General features: G+C 40.8%; 1 protein-coding gene across 1 annotated transcript in view; it reads left to right on the plus strand.

Annotated features, from left to right (window-relative positions):
• PTPN14 (protein tyrosine phosphatase non-receptor type 14) overlaps positions 1–17,585 on the plus strand; it is a 202,709-nt gene that overhangs the window by 33,318 nt on the left and 151,806 nt on the right. The gene's annotated exons all lie outside the window — the stretch shown is intronic.

The following is a 17,585-nucleotide window of genomic DNA, read 5'->3' on the forward strand; positions in this document are numbered from 1 at the left end:
ATCTACCACAGTGGATAATAGAGGATAATACTATTCAAGACAAAAGCCTATATTTGGAATAGTTTATGTAATGTAACATATTTAATATGCTTAATGACCTTAATGAAATGAAGATGTGAAATAAACTGTTGTCATTCTGGGGATATCATTTATCAGATTCTAAAAGGGCTGTTTCTGAATCTGGTTAGGGAGTTTCTTTTATCAGTAGTGGCGAATAGAGAGTAGTGGTTTGGATATATTGGTGTCATATTTTAGCTGGGTAGAAATATCTCTGACATTTTTACATGATGTGTTTTCCCGTCTTCTCCAAAACAATAATTTCATCCTCGGGAAGAGAAATTCATCGCATCCATGATGGATTTTCGGATACAGTACCCAGTTCAATCTTTTGACAAACATTTATTGTTTACCATGTGCTAGGTGAAATAAATATGGTAGCTCAGGGGTTATGAAAAGATACCAACGCATTGTTCCTTCTGGGGAGGATTTTATAAGTTTTTTATATTTTTAAGTACCTTCTTTAGAGGTCTTTATATTATAAGCTTTCTATATTTTATTTTATTTTTAGAGATTGAGTCTCTCTCTGTCACCCAGGCTGGAGTGCAGTGGCACGATCTTGGCTCACTGCAAACCTCGCCTCCCAGGCTCAAGTGATCCTCCCACCTTAGCCTCTAGAGTAGCTGGGATTACAGGCATGTGCCACGACTCCTGGATAATTTTTGTATTTTTTATAGAGACACAGTTTCGCTATGTTGGCCAGGCTGGTCTCAAACTCCTGAGCTCAAGCAATCCGCCTGCCTCGGATCACGGATATAAAGCTTTGTATAGTCTAGAGGGACTAGGGAAGGGTCCCTTTCCCTCCCTACTCCTCCTGCCTCCAGTTATATTTTTCTTTCCATGTCATCTCAGAAGAAAGGTAAGTTTCACTTTGCTGATGTGTTCCTGCATATTTTCATTTATGGCCTCTGGCTAGTGCTATGATTAGATTTTTGGGTATTTCTTACTTTACTTTTTTTTTTTTTTAATATTATGCTCATTAAATTTGGTGAGTTGACCTAGCAGTACCATCTCAAGCTTCTTTAGATTCAATGTGCACTTTGTCTTGAGTTAATCTTAACCTTGGTGGTTAGTGTGCCAAGGAGACATACTTGAAGGCTTTTCCCTTCCCCATTTAGCATCCTTAAGTTTTGATGCAGTAATTATTTCAGAAAGGAAGACATATCATGCATTTTGTCATACATACATAAAGTTTGTTTATGTGGAAATTTTATAGTACACTGACCATGCCTTCACAGAAATGGAGGTGACCGTGTCCTTGAGGCAGAAGGAGGTAGCTGTGCAGGGCTGGCAATTGCCCTGTGAAAGATGTGGACACGACATTGTAAAGGCTTAGAGGTAGGACCGATTACATTTGCCTGGATGACAGGTGACAGCCTTAGGAGTGGAGGAGATAGCTGGGCCTGGAAGGTTGGATAGGACATATTTGGTGGGAAGATGAGAAAGAATTTCTCCAGGAGGAAAGAGGGAACATGAACTGTGAGAAAGGAGAGCAGGTGCCTTAAAGTTCAAGGCATAGTCCAGAAGCCAGGAGGAGTATGCCTGGTGCGTAGCGTAGGTGGAGTGGGGTGGGGTGGGTAACAGGAATTGCTATCAAGTGGGGATATGATAGTAGCAAAGGAATGTGTGTGCCTTTTCTGTTTGTAAAGATTAGAATTTCCCTAGGTGGAACACTTAGCACCTGCCTGCCTCTCTGAGTTTTTTTTTTAATATCAAAATTAATTCAGTGTTTTCAAACAAACATTGCCTTTCTATTTCCTTTGAATCTATACCCAAGGAAAATAAATATTTACAGTCCTGGTAATACTGTGTATTGCTGCGGTAAGCTGTTAGTAGTAGGTAACTTCAAACAAACTTTACCAACCACATTTTGTGTTTGTTTTGCTCTGGTGCTAATCTGGCAAGAATGATGTCCAGCAGGAAAGTCAACATATCTTAATAAACTGTCCGCTTTTATAGGAATGCTAGCTTTCTGGCAGATGTCATATCAGCCCAGCATACACTGCACAGTGATGACTCTTTTAAATATATTTCAGTGGGGACAGCAATGTCTCTAACTGGTCACTGCCATCCTTGCAAAGGATACTCTGAAGGGCTGTGAATTACTTTTCAATTCGTATATGGTACCTTGGCCTCTTGCATTGTTGGCACTGAAAACAAAACCAAAACACACAAGACATCATAGAGAAATTATTCCTACCCCTTCAATAGTGTGGCTTCAACTGTGAAAAAAGGAAGGGTGAAGACACTGTAGAAGCAAAAATTTGTTTTATTTTAATATTGGGCTCATCAGCTATGCAGGTGCCAATACAGAGAAATTTTCTTGAGAACCTGGCAGTGGCAGGGTTAATCTAGCTCCTCTGGGATGAGGTGGAGGTGTACTTCCTGCTTTTATGTTATCGAAAGAGGAGTGCAGGAAATTATACCTAGGTATTAAGAGCTTTGAAAAGTTGAGTACAAAGCTCTTTATCAGATATAGCAGGCCTAACTGAGAATATCAGCCCAATTGCAGTTTTTCCAGGAAAGTTGTACTTTGCCAAAGGTAACTTTTCCAGGGTCAGTGAAATAGCAAGATATTTCTCAAGAGAACGAAGTAGAAAGGAAAATCCCTTTTATGGGATTAAAAATTCAGTAAGTATCCTGAACTCAGTTTTTTTTTCTTTTTTTCACATTTGAGAATCATTTGTTTTTATGCTAGCAATAGAGAATGCTAAGACGAAATTCAGAAAACAATTCCTGTTGCAATAGCACTAAAAATGTTGAAATATTTAGAAACAAATTTCTTCAAGGAGGCACACTGAAAAACCACAAAACATCAATGACAGAAATATCAGATTTAAATAAATGAAAAGATATTCCCTACTTATGAATTGGAAGCTGTTATTAACATGATAGCACTACACAAAGCAATATATAGATTCAGTGCAATCTTTACTAAAACCCTACTGGCTTATTTTTTTTCTTAAATAGAGAAGCTGATCCTAAAATATATATAGAATTACAATATACCCTTAGTAGTCAAACAATCTTGAAAAACAATAGGAAGACTCACATTCTCTAATTTCAAAACTCACTACAAATCTCCAATAAACAAAAGAGTGTGGTGCTGGAAGGAAGATAGACATATTAACATTAAAAAAAAAATAAGTGACCAGTGGATACTTTTACATCTGAGAGTATTTTTTCTCCCAAATGCTGAACTCAGTTTTTAAAAACTCCATTAACTATTGTGTAAATTTTTCATTGTCTTTTAATCACGGAAATAAGGCTTTTTTCTGCGTACGGAGGGATTTTTCTCCTGATTTATTGATAGTTGACTGGTCAAAAGGCATGGAAAAGCTGCCATTCCCTGGGCTCTGTTGCCATTTGATTTATTTAGAAGATGTAATAGGAGGAAGAATTTCTGTTCTAGCTGTTAGTCCTGCTCAGTCACGGCAGTGGATGATGGAGAGAGATGGATGCTTGTTTATTGTTGGCTACAGGAGGGGAGCTGCCAGGCGACCGAACAAAGTTCTGCTTAGTATGTGACTTGTACCGATGCCTCCAGTGCCTGCTCTGGTCCACACGCTGGGTTTAGGGGCTCTCAGATTCTCTGCTTTGTTCAATTCTCTCAACAGTTCTTATTTCCCTTCTAAAGAGGAAGGACTGGAGGGCACACTGCAAGTCTCTTTTGCAGCCTTAAATGTGTGGTGTTGCACAAAGTGGTTTGAGCTGGGGTCATGGGGTGAAGGCTTGTTCGGATGATGGAGGAGTTGGCACACATCCTCAGTATTATTTTCAGTAGTATGGGGACTGCCTGAGTCAGCCCCGCCCGCCTGCCCGGGAGCACATTAAAACTCAGGCACCGGCACCATCGAGGGGGACCCCAGGCTCAGGGAATCAGACTGTCTAGTAGAGAGAGTCTGGGAATCTGCTGGGAATCTGCACCTTTACAAATTCCCTGGTGCCTTTTCAGTTGTAAAACCACTGGTTCATACTTTCCTATCCATAGAGGACTGCTCTAAGTGTATATGGCAAATTTGGAAAATCTTCCCTCAAATGCTGCATCTACGGGATGGTGGGTGAGTGGCCCAGAGCAATTCTTATGCATCAGTAGGACCCATACATGCGGCATGTCTTAAAATCATAGTCGTGGCTTCATGATATCTTTGTAGAGCGTTTGAGGGCTTTCAAGCACTAGGTTTATTGCCTTTTAAAATAGGGTGTTTTATCCTGTTTGAGGACTACCTCAGACTGTTAATTTTGCCCCCTGAGGTTATATGTTGACTCTGCCCGCTGCTCTGGAATTTGTAGCCTGGGAGCATCCAGATGGTAAAAGACCCCCTGGAGTTACAGAGTCAACTTTCAAAATTATCCTGGATTAAAAAAAAGACAAGGAGAGAAAAAAGGAAAATTGAGGGAGGGGGAGGAATGGTACAAGAAGGGGACCTTTCACAATTGGACAGGTCCTGAAATTCTGTCCCTATTTTAAGTATTTTTCTTTCAATCCTGCTGCTGCTGCTGCTGGTTCTAATGATGGTGATGGTGAACAAGAGTAATAACACAGCAACCAAAAATAATAAAAATATCAGGAATTTAATGAGAATCGACTTTTGTCAAGCACTGTGCTACACACCTTGCACACTATCTCATTTAATCTTTATGACAACGCTATGAAATAGATACCATTATTATTGCCCCCATTTTACCGATCGAGAAACCGAGACAGAAAAAATATAGCTCAACTGACACAGCTAGCAGTAGCAGATGTGGGATTCGAACTTTGTGAAATCTGACTTGGAAGCCCAGGCACGAGATGGAATGCAGGTTAAAAATCCAAATGCCTATGGGGCTAGGCAGGAAGAGTAAATGAGTAAAGCACACCCGTAGCACACAGAGAGTGGTGGGACTGTGGCCAAGAAGAGAATGCTTGCCCTGTCAATGAGGGTAGTTAGTTAAGTCCTAGATAATTGTGCCTGGACTGAAATTCAGGCCAGTGCTATCAGATTTTTTTTTTTTTGAAGAGCTAATGGAAATCAGTATTTTTATGTGAGATATTTTGATGTTTAAATGGTGGCAACATGTTCAAATTTTTAAAGAACACTGAGCCAAACAAACATCAGATTGTAAGCAGGGTCTTAAATCTGTTTTGTTTACTGCCACTTGCACAGCATCGAGAACAGTACTTGGCACATAGTAGGTACTAAGTACATGTTTGTTGAACAGATGATTGAATGAATATTTGTGGACTGCATTACACTTACAGGCAGCCAGTTTCCAACTTTCCTACTGCTTCCCCCAACTATCTTTTAGGTTTTTCTGCTGCTTCCTATCCCAGACCAGATCATTTTTTCATTTTTCAGCTAAGTATATAGACCATATGTACTTCAAAGTTTACATCCTTCTAGTTTGAATTGGTGTTTGGACCAGGATTCTTGGTGGGGATTTTAAAATTGATTTAAAAACTTATTTTTTGGCTGGGTGCGGTAGCTCATGCCTGTAATCTCAGTATTTTGGGAGGCTGAGGTGGGCAGATCGCATGAGTCTAGGAGTTCAAGACCAGCCTGGCCAACATGGCAAAAACTTGTCTCTACAAAAAAAAAAAAACGCAAAAATTAACCGGGCATGATGATGTGCACCTGTGGTCCCAGCTACTTGAGAGGTTGAGGTGGGAGGATTGCTTGAGCCTGGAGAGAGAGGTTGCAGTGAGCCAAGATTGCATTACTGCACTCTAGCCTGGGCAACAGAGCGAGATGCTGTCTCAAAAAATAATATGTATATTTTTTAGCATCTAAAAACATTGTAGTGAAAAACACATAAAATTTTTTAAGTGTGCAATTCATTAGTTGTGCTGCAATCTCCAGAAATTTTCATCTTGCAAAACTGAAACTCTACCCATTAAACAACACCTCTCCATTTTCTCCTGCCCTCAGCCCCTGGTAACCCCCATTCTGCTCTGTCTCCATGAACTTGACTACTTTAGATAGTTCATATAAATGGAATCATACAGAATTTGGCTTTTTGTGACTGACTGATTGTGTCAGTTGTACCCAAGGGATTTTAATTTTATTAAATTTCCTAAGAAGAAGGAGCATGCCAGACCCTATAGGGCCACATAGAGAAGCAGCAGGATTGGTTAGGAGGCAGAAGGAGTGAGGGGACAGCCTAGGCCAAACCCTTATTTTGTTTTCCTTAGGAAAGGTGAGGTAGGACAGGGTAAGCAGCTAAGGCTGGCAAGTTTGAGTAAATCTGGTAGGCTGTAGGGTACAGCAGTCTGGTGGGTGGCCCTGGGTGGATTTAAGGCAAGGCGGAACACTGGCTTTTGATAAAGGAGATGGTTGGGGGTGTGGGCACTGAGTTGGTGAGTTTGCCTGTGGAAGATGTGCTGGGGCAGGGGCCTCAGAATTTACTAGCCCTCTAAGAATTGACTAGCCCTGGGAGATGCAGCCTTTCCCCAGTCAGCAAGGCCACAAATCTAAGACCATCGAGAAGGCAGAAAATAATACAATGTAGTTTATAGCAATGGGCCCTGTGATGGATGCCAAACAGAGAATTATAGAATCTAAAAAAAGACAGAACACTTAATCCACTCAGCATAATATCCTCCAGGTTCATCCATGTTGTAGCATGTATCAGGATTTCCTTCCATTGTATGTATGGACCACAAGTTGTTTATCCAACCATTCGTGTGTTGATGGACACTTGGGTTGCTTCCACCTTTTGCCTGCCATGAATAATGCTGCTGTGACACGGGTGTGCAAATATCGCTTCAAGACTCTGTTTTAAGTTCTTTTGGGTCTATACTCAGAAAGAGAATCCATAGATCCTGAGGGAATTCTGTTTTTAATTTTTTAAAGGTACTGCTGAACTGTTTTCTGTAGCAGCTGCACCATTGTGTATTCCCACCAACAGTGCACAAGAGTTCCAATTTTTCCCATATCCTTGCCAACACTTGTTATTTTCTTTTCTTTCTTTTTTTTTTTTTTGATAAGGGCCATCCTGTGAGGTGATACCTCATTGTCTTACTGTGGCTTCGATTTCTACTGATGATTAGTGTTGCTAAGCATCTTTTCATATGCTTATTAGTGATGCTTTTGTATTTTATGATTTGGTAGTCTGTGTTTTTAAATTGAGTCACACAATTTAAGTGTGAGTTTTTAAGAGTTATAAAAACGTATTTTTTATTAGTACCTTTTGTAGCACGGGAAAATCTTCTCAAGGTGATTGCTTTTTTGCACAGAGAGGCAAAAGGTTATCCATTCAGCCTAACTTCAGAAGCTGTTAAAGAATCAGAAACTAGCAGTGGCTTATGCCTTGTAATCCTAGTGACTTGGAAAGCAGGAGGATCGCTTGAGGCCAGGAGTTTGAGATCAGCTTGGGCAACACAGTGAGATGTGGTTTAAAACAAAAACAAAAACAAAAAAAAACTTAGTTTGGCCTGGTGGCATGTGTGCCTGTAGTCGCAGATACTCAGGAGCTGAGGTGGGAGACTTGCTTGAGCCCAGCAGTTCGAGGCTGCAGTGAGCTGTGATTGTGCCACCCCGCACTGCAGCCTGGGTGACAGAGCAAGACCTCATCTCTTAAAAAAAAAAAAAAAAAAATTGGTAACTATACCTGGGGACTCTGGCCTCTGGCTTTAAGCACTTGGAGGACAGATCATTCATTCACAGAGGACCTACTGTGTGGTAGCCAAGGCATAGAACTGCCCAGACCAAGTCCAGACATATGGAGATGGTCTCTAGCTATGTGTCCAAAGTAGAGGGGTTGCCTTACATCCTGAGAGCACTTCTCTGTGGAAGCTGATTAAACTTTTTGGGGTGAGATTGGGAGGGCAAATCAGGTGAAGAAGAAGTAGAACTGAGTGTGAGTTTTTATTCAGAAAGCTTGAACCATCTGATAATGGCAGAGTTTAGTGTATTCAGAAAGGATTGAAAAACTGAAGTGGATGTATAGGAAAATTAAATAAGTGATCTTTATATTTCATTGCAATGTCATTACAGGCATACACCATTTTATTGCGTTTCACAGATATTGCTGTTTTCTTCTATAGATGGAAGGTTTGTGACAACCATGCATTGAGCAAGTCTGTTTTTCCAACAGCATGTGCTTACTTCAAGTCTCTGTGTCACATTTTGGCATTTCTCACAATATTTCAGACGCTTTCATTATCTTTATATCTGTTAAAAGTGATCTGTGATCAGGGATCTTTGATGTTAATGCTGTAGTTGTTTTGGGGTGTCACGAACTGTGCCACATAAGATGGCAAACTAAATTGATAAAAGTTGTGTGTCTTTTGACTGTTCTATGGCCCAGCCACTCCCTCCCTTATCTCTCCCTCTCCTCCCACCTCCCTATTCCCTGAGACACAACAATATTGAAATTAGGCCAATTAAGAAACCTACGGTTACCTCAGCAACATCTAGAAATGATTAAATTTAGTGAGGGAGACATATTGAAAGCCAAGATAGCCCAAAAGCTACCTGAAAGGCCCCGGTGTGTGATGTTCCCTGCCCTGTGTCCAAGTGTTCACATTGTTCAATTCCCACCTATGAGTGAGAACATGTGGTGTTTGGTTTTCTGTCCTTGTGGTAGTTTGCTCAGAATGATGGTTTCCAGCTTCATCCATGTCCCTACAAAGGACATGAACTCATCCTTTTTTGTGGCTGCATAGTATTCCATGGTGTATATGTGCCACATTTTCTTAATCCAGTCTATCATTGATGGACATTTGGGTTGGTTCCAAGTCTTTGCTATTGTGAATAGTGCTGCAGTAAACATATGTGTGCATGTGTCTTTATAGTAGCATGATTTATAATCCTCTTGTGCCAGTTTGCCAAGTTGTGACTGAAAGGAAAAGTTCTTGAAAGAAATAAAAATTGCTACTCCAGTGAACCACATGAATGATAACATGTGCAACAGCAACAGCAAAACAGCCTTATTGCTAATAGGGAGAAAAATTGAGTGGTCTGGATAGATTGAACCAACCACAAACTTTCCTTAAGCTAAAGCCTAATCCCGAGCTAAGCCCTAACTCTCTTCAATTCTGTGAAGACTGAGAGAGGTGAGGAAGCTGCAGAAGAAAAGCTGGAGCTAGCAGAGGTTGATTGATGAAGTTTAAGGAAAGAAGCTGTTTCCACAACATGAAAGTGCAAGTTTAAGCAGCAAGTGCTGATGTAGAAGCTGCAGCAAGTTATCCAGAAGATCTAGCTAAGATCACTGATGAAGGTGGCTGCACTAAATAACAGATTTTCAATGTGGATGAAACAGCCTTTTCTAGAAATTTCATAGCTAGGGAGAAGTCAGTGCCTGGCTTCAAAACTTCAAGGGACAGGCTGACTTTCTTCTTAGGGGCTATTGCAGCTGATGACTTTAAGTTGAAGGAAGTGCTCATTGATCATTCCCCAAATCCTAGAGTCTTTAAGAATTATGCTAAATCTACTCTACCTATGCTCTATAAATGGAACAACAAAGCCTGGATGATAGCACATCTGTTTTCAGCATGGTTTACTGAATATTTTAAGCTCACTGTTGAGACCTACGGCTCTAACAAAATTTCTTTCAAAATGTTATTGCTCATTGACAATGCATCTTGTCACCCAAGAGTTCTGATGGAGATGTATAAGAAGATGAATGTTGCTTTCATGCCTGCTAACACAGCATCCATTCAGCAGCCCATGGATCAAGGAGTAATTTCGACTTTCAAGTCTTATTATTTAAGAACTACATTTTTTAAGGCTATAGCTGCCGTAGATTGTGTTTCCTGTGATGGATCTGGGCAGAGTAAATTGCAAACCTGGAATGGATTTACCATTCTCAGTGCCATTAACAACATTCCCAATTCATGAGAGGAGGTTAAAATAATAATAACAGGAGTTTGGAAGACGTTGATTCCAACTCTCATGAATGATTTTGAGGGGTTCAAACTTTAGCAGAGGAAGTAACTGCAGAGGTGGTGGAAATAGCAAGAGAACTAGAATTAGAAGTGGAGCCTGAATATGGGACTGAATTGCTGCGGTCTCATGATAAAACTTGAAAGGATGAGGAGTTACTTTTTATGGATGAGCAAAAAAAGTGGTTTCCTGAGATGGAATCTACTCTTGGTGATGATGCTGTGAACATTGTTAAAATGACAAGAAAGGATTTAGAATATAACATATACTTAGTTGATAAAGCAGTGGCAGAGTGTGAGAGGATTGACTCCAGTTTGGAAAGATATTCTACTGTGGGTAAAATGCTGTCAAACAGCATTGGGTTCTCCAGAGAAATCTTTCATGAAAGGAAGAGTCAACTGATGTGGCAAACTTCATTGTCTTTATTTTAAGAAATGGCCATAGCCACCCAACTTCCAGCAGCCACCATGCTGATCAGCAGCCATCAACATCAAGGCAAGACCCTCCACCAGCAAAAACATTAGGACTTGCTGAAGGCTTAGATGATCCTTAGCCTTTTTTAGCAATACAGTATTTTTTTTTTCTTAGAGATAGAGTCTCATTATGTTGCGCAGGCTGGTGTGCTGTGACTACTGGCAGGTTCAATCATAGCTCACTGCAGCCTGGAACTCCCCTGGGCTCAATGGATCCTTCCGCCTCAGCCTCCTGAGTAGTGGGGACTACAATAAAGCATTTTAAAATTAAGGTACGTTGGCTTTTTAGACATGATGCTTTTGCACACTTTATAGACTAATAGTGTAAAACAAACATAACATTTATATGCACTGGGAAAGCAAAAAGTTTGTGTGACTTGCTTTATTGTGAGATTCGTTTTATCGCAGTGGTATGGAGCCAAACCCACAATGTCTCCGAGATATGCCTGTAATTGATATTGACTGGAACAAAAGAAAGTTGATTACATCAGTTTGGTGCAAATAGTGGTCATGTCTACTGTCCCCAAATCCTAGAGAAGAATAAATTTAACTCTGTGACAGCTGATTTGTAGTTTCATTGTTAAAAGGTGTTCTATATATGTCTTGAAAGTGTTCTTCTAGGATGAGCTATACTGACTCAGGATTAATTATAAAAAGGTATATATGCTGTGTCTTGACTTCTGAGATGTCCTTTACTGATAGAGCATGGATGCAGGATTAATCATATCTGTAGCCTTAGAGACAGGAGGCATTCCTGCCTTTCTGGTTTGCAGACATGGAGGGCTGAAAAGGATGGGGGTGGGGCATGGTAGTGGAGATTGTTAGCCAGTGGGTTAATGGTTAATCCCTGCAACATGCCAGAGATACACCTAATCTTTGATGAGACCTACTGCTTAGAATGAATAATGGTTAACCATTCCTTACCTTTGACTAAGACCATATACCTTTCATAGTTTGTTTTTTAAAGTATGTGGAACTGTGAAGTTTTTTTTCTTTTGCAAATAACATTTACATATCACAGAAGTTTTATGACTCATTCCTGGCAAAGAAAGCAGGTGATATCCATGAATAGTTTGTCATCTTTTAGAGACTAGTAGAATGATTGCTATCGAATTTTCATTTAACTTAAACACAGCTGTGTAGAGACAATATAAAGTGGTCCTTTCGTCAGTACAAAACATGGAAAAAAAAAAAAAAAACCCGTGCTCTTGTTAGCAGATGTTAGTGTGTTATGCTGCACATGCCAGCGAGACATTCTTATTTATGAGGACCAGTCATCTGGACTGGAAAAAAGATTTTTAAAAGAAGATAAAGGGAGCAAAGAAAAATTCTAGGTCTCCCTCCCCTCACAGGGGCTGTTTTGGGCTGGGTGCAGCGTCAGTTATCTGATGGCTGACTCCAGGGAGAGAGCCACCTGTATCCCTGGTTAATGAGCATTGGCCACCTGGCAGAACCCCACTACCACCAAGATGCAGTTTCACTTTTACCGTTTGTCACATCCAATTAAAGGTTTTGGCATTCTTGCCTACTTAAAAAACATTCTGTAAACATTAGAAATAGTTTTTATATTTATTTATTTATTTATTTTCTTCTTTTAGACACAGGATCTCTGTCTTCCAGGTTGGAGTGCAGTGGCACCATCACAACTTACTGCAGCCCTGAACTCTGCAACTCAGGTGGTCCTCCCGTCTCAGCCTCGGGAGTAGCTGGAATTATAGGCACATGCCACCAACACCCAGCTCATTTAAAAAATTAAAAAAAAAAATTTAAGAGACGGGGCCTCCTGTGTTGCCCAATCTGGTCTCGAATTCCTGACCTCAAGCAATCCTCCCACTGTGGCCTCCCATAGCATTGAGGTTACAGGGTGTGAGCCACCGTGCCTGGCCAGTTTTTATATTTAGGAAAAAAGCTAGCGGAAATTGGCTCTTCCCAGTTCTGAGAAGTTTTTCGATTAATGCTATTGATGATTCCTAACTTGTTATCAGTCTTAGTTTCCTTTCCTTAGTAATCGAAGGAATTGTCCTTGGCTTCCCTTCTTCATAGTAATCTCACTGCTGCCTAAGCAGTGGATGCATGCTTACGTGGCCAGTGTCTCTCTGTCTCTGTGTCTGGGCTTAGGTTTACCCTGAGAGAGTTCATTGTAAATCTATGCTGAACTGACTGTTCGCTCTGATTTGGAATATTTTTTGCTTATTACAAACTCGATTTTTTTGAGACAAAGTCTAACTCTGTTGTCCAGGCAGGAGTCCAGTGGCACAATCATAACTTACTGCAGCCTCAAACTCCCAGACTCAAGTGATCCTCCTGCCTCAGCCTCCCCAGTAGCTGGGACTACAGACACATGCCACCACATCGGCTAATTTTAAAAAGTTTTGGGAGAGGTGAGGTCTTGCTGTGTTGCCCAGGCATGTCTCAAATTTCTGAATTCAAGCAATCCTCCAGCTTTGGCCTCTCAAAGTTTTGGGGTTACAGGCGTGAGACACTGCACCCAGCTGCAAACTATTAAGAAAAAATAATGAAAGGCTGAGCTCTTTTCTTTGTAGCTAAGCCTCTTGAGAAAGTTCTGAGGCTGCTGCATCTCCCATTCCGTCCTTAGCTCCTTACTTCGCAGCTGGCAGCTCCACCACTGTCTGGGCACTGACCACCCCACCCCCCCGAAGGGACCAGCCATCTCCTGTTGGCCATGGTGAATGTTTTTCAGTCCTTATCTGACCTCCCTTTGGAATTGGACATTGACCAGATCCTTCTCCTTGAAGCGTTACCATCTCGGGTAGTCCCCTGCTCGAGATGTTTCTCCTGCTTCCCTGGGTGTTCCCTTTCACTGTTTATTGAAGGTTCTCCTCCTGCTGATCACCCATTGAATGTAGGTGTCGGGTGTCATCTAGCATTGGATCCCATGTCCTCCTGTCACACTTTTTTTTTTTTTCCCTGGCGGGTATTCACAGCTGGGTTTGTTCACATGACCGCCACATTGAACTCATATGTAACTCAGACTTCTCGTTGGGGGCCCCCAAATTTCAACTGCTTGTCAGGATCGTTCCATGAGACTGGCCACAAGTATCGTAAAGAGAGAATTCTTAGACAGAATTCATCTACTTTTTCCTCAAACCTGTCTTTTCTCCTATATTCCCTACCTTGGTGAGGGTGTCACCTCTGATGAAGTTAAACATACTGGAGGTTTGGATCAACCTAAACTCATTTTCCTTCACCCTCTTTATGCAGTAACTACCAAGTCTTTCCTGTTACTCTAAGGTAGTTCCTTTTTCCTAGTCCAAGCCAGTCCTACTTGTCTGCAGATTCAGTATGTTACCTTACCTCCTGCAGGAAAATTCCCCAGCATTCTGTACCCAGCCCTTATCCTGGGATTGGTCTCCCCTTGATTAAGCTCATTCAGGCTGGTGCCTTGCCTCATTCACCATCATTTCCCCAGGGCCTAGCAGGGTGGTGCCTTGGAAATAATGTAATTTAGTGGAAGTGTCTTAGTAGGATTCCATGGCTAATGGGTGTGCTACTCTTGTCATTCAGAGATGGGGCTGGGACATCACCTCTGTGGACATTGTGGTCCTAAGAGCCCTGTTCCTGGGTGCCTGCCATTTGCTTGCGTCAAGTTGGACATGACAGCTACGGGAAAATGATTGAGGGCAGAAGGCAGTTTTGGTGCGACAGGAAGAGCACAGGCTTCCAGGGCTTTGCTGTAAGATCAGGAGAGAATAATGCATCAGAAGTACCTGATGCTGAGTCTGTTCTCAGGAATGGTGTGTTTGAGGCAGCTGCCCATTGCCAGGTGCTTGCCATGTGCTTGGATGCAACCATGACTAAAAGGTTTCCTATCGGGCTATGTGGTGATTGACTGTGGGTCGCCTTCCTATTGTATTTCTGACTCCTCGAGTGTAGTATAAAGGTCTTCGCAGAGGTAGGGCTAACGGAGAGGCAGTGGCAGTTGTTCAATGTTCTATAATGTAAATTGAAAGATTTTTCTTTAGTTTTAAGCTGAGTTTTCCACATTCTCATTACTAGTTGGGGAGGAATTGGAAAGTGGTGACATTATTCACAGCATTCCTATGACCATTCTCTAGTTCTACAGAAGAGGTATGTTTGAGGAAGGCACCCAAGTTTCCTGACTATTTCTCACACTTCTCCATCACAAGAAAGCTCTATGTACAAAATGGTGAGAGTCCCAAGAAGCATCATTTGCTCTAGGCTTGTCCTTACTGTGGAAGCTCAGAGACTCACCTTTGATCTAAAATAAATAAACAAAAAGCCATAAGGCAAACCTTATTGAAGTAGGTGATGTCGGGTGTGTTTGCTGCTGAACACATACAAACACTTTATATGCAGATAAAATAAAATGACTCACAACATTGCTGACATTAGTGTGTATTCTTCCTGCAGCTAAGTACATCATAGGATTTTACCGAATTACACCGACTAATTGTTCATTGACCAACATCACACTAGTGGGATCACAAGACCACATATGACAGTGCTGCACTTTGCTTTGAGAGAGGAAAGGGAAGAATGAACCTGAGGAGAGCTGACTGAAATGTAATAATTCTGTACCGAGATTTGAAGTGAAAATAGAATGCCAGTTTTGAATTTTCTGTTTCTTAAACTCTATTTTAAATGTTTGTTTTGTCTTACAAATGTATGTCTACGTATTAGACATAAAAATGGAAGTGAGGCAGCTGCCATTAAATTCTGGCTGCAGTCTCTTCTAAGATTCAGTCCTTCTGATTACTGAGCTGTGTCAAAGATGCCATATCTAAAAAAGAAGTCAACGTCTTTCCTACTTCATCGTCAATACTCACATATACTTAGGACAGATTATCTCTTACATGTCATTAGATATTAGTTTTGAAGATTTAATGAGTTCCTGTAAAGTACTTAGAATAGTGCCTTTCATAATAAATACTGTATAGTGTTTGCCATTTTATTATTGTTATTGCTTATTTTAACAAAAATTATATTTAAATTTGCTTGTAGTGACATGTTTCTCCAAGTGTATGCTAATATAATTTTCACAGTGTGAATTTAAAACTCTGAATCTCTCATTTAATTGGATCTTATCCTTTTGGTTGGAATCTCCTTTAGAGATACTTTGTCAACTTTTGTAGAGTTAGGCTGGTAATATATATTTTCAATAATCAATACTAATACGTTTTTAAAATGACAGATTTGAGCAACTTTTCACTTAATTTTTCTAAGATCTTCTGCAAAAACTGAGGGAAGCCTGAATACATCCTTTGCAAATAATTGACATAAGGATAACACAGTTTCATTTATGTTTTCCCTATTTTTTTCTGTGATATTGTTATTTTTAACATTATTGTGCTATATTTTATTATGGAACACTTTTTTACACAACTAAATCACTCTGTCTTTATTTTGATCATTTGTTCCAAGTCTTCAACATTTTTTCTTAACGTTTAAATGCTAAAACTGTTTAGTTGGCCCCGCACAGTGGCTCCTGCCTGTAATCCCAGCACTTTGGGAGGCTGAGGTGGGAGGGTTACTTGATACCGGGAGTATGAGACCAGCCTGGGCAACATAGTGAGATCCTGTCTCTAAAAATAAATAAATAAAAAATAAGTTGAATGAATATTACAAATATTTTTCAAGACCTGCTGTGTGTTGCACACTATTTGCATATGTTTTTCTTGTTTACCACTCTGAGCTGTATTGTATTATAGGACAATGAAGCTATTTTGCATATAGGAAAACAGGTTTATAAAATGCACATCATTGTTTGGCTAGTAAAGAAGAGTTGGGTTGAACACAGATCTCTCTTTGTTAATCTTAGGCTCTTAATTATCATGGTAAAACTTTTTCAAAATGACCCTACCGCCATCAGTAGGATGGTGGAATAGGGGGTCCAGCCCTCTTCCCCCCGTAGAAGCACCTATTTAACAACCCTCCAGGGATGAAAAATCTTTATGAGAGCTCCCAAATTCAGTTCTATGCATTAAATATGTGCAACTTTTTGTATGTCAATCATACCTTATAAAGTGGTTTGAAAAATAACCTTTTTTTTTTTTTTTTTTTTGAGACGGAGCCTTGCACCATCGCCTAGGCTGGAGTGCAGTGGCACAGTCTCGGCTCACTGCAAGCTCTGCCTCCTGAGTTCATGCCATTCTCCTGCCTCAGCCTCCCCAGTAGCTGGGACTACAGGCGCCCACCACCATGCCTGGCTAATTTTTTGTATTTTTTATAGAGACAGGGTTTCACCGTGTTAGCCCGGATGGTCTGGATTTCCTGAACTTGTGATCCGCCGGCCTTGGCCTCCCAAAGTGCTGGGATTACAGGCGTGAGCCACTGCACCTGGCCTAAAAAATAACTTTTGAAGTTAGGTGCCATGAAAAATGGATTTAACTTGGTTTTTCTCTATACTACACCTGGTGATCCCAATTCATTTCCTTAATTAGTGTTTATTGAGCCACTAAATATTGTTTATTGTTCCAGGCCCAGTGTTAGGTGGGAGTTCAACAGGAAAAAGAGAGGCATAGGGTTACCTCTGAAGGAGTTTATAGCCTAATTGTTCATAGAATACTTACTCTGTTTTGGGCTGGGCGTGGTCATTCATGCCTGTAATCCCAGCACTTTGGGAGGCTGAGGAGGGTGGATCACTTGAGGTCAGGAGTTCAAGACCAGCCTGCCCAACATGGCGAAACCCCGTCTCTACTAAAAAATACAAAAAATTAGCAGGGTGTGGTGGTGGGCACGTGTAGTCCCAGCCACTCGGGAGGCTGAGGCAGGAGAATCACTTGAACCTGGGAGGCGGAGGTTGCACTGAGTTGAGAGTGCCACTGGACTGCAGTCTGGGTGAAAAGAGCGAAACTCCGTCTCCAAAAAAAAAAAAAAAAAGACTACTTACTCTGTTACTCTGTTTTCATGGATTAAGTTTTCTGTGTTTAACCAGCTCTCACATGGCTTAATAACAGTCACACTGTAACATTATTAAAATATGAAAAGACGAATTTGGCATTTTACCCAGCTCCACGAGACGAATTGCACTATTTATCACACTATTCCTTGAACTTTGGTGTTGCCTTAAAATTGTACAGCCTATCAATGAAGCATACGTTTTTATCTTTGCTATATTTAGTTTTCTCAAGCTGCTCTTGGGCATGGTGAATCTTTTCATTGTTAGTGTTTTACATAGTTTCTAGCAGTATGAATAATTACCAAG

This window comes from Gorilla gorilla, chromosome 1, assembly GCF_029281585.2.
Source record: "Gorilla gorilla gorilla isolate KB3781 chromosome 1, NHGRI_mGorGor1-v2.1_pri, whole genome shotgun sequence".
NCBI classification, from domain to species: domain Eukaryota; kingdom Metazoa; phylum Chordata; class Mammalia; order Primates; family Hominidae; genus Gorilla; species Gorilla gorilla.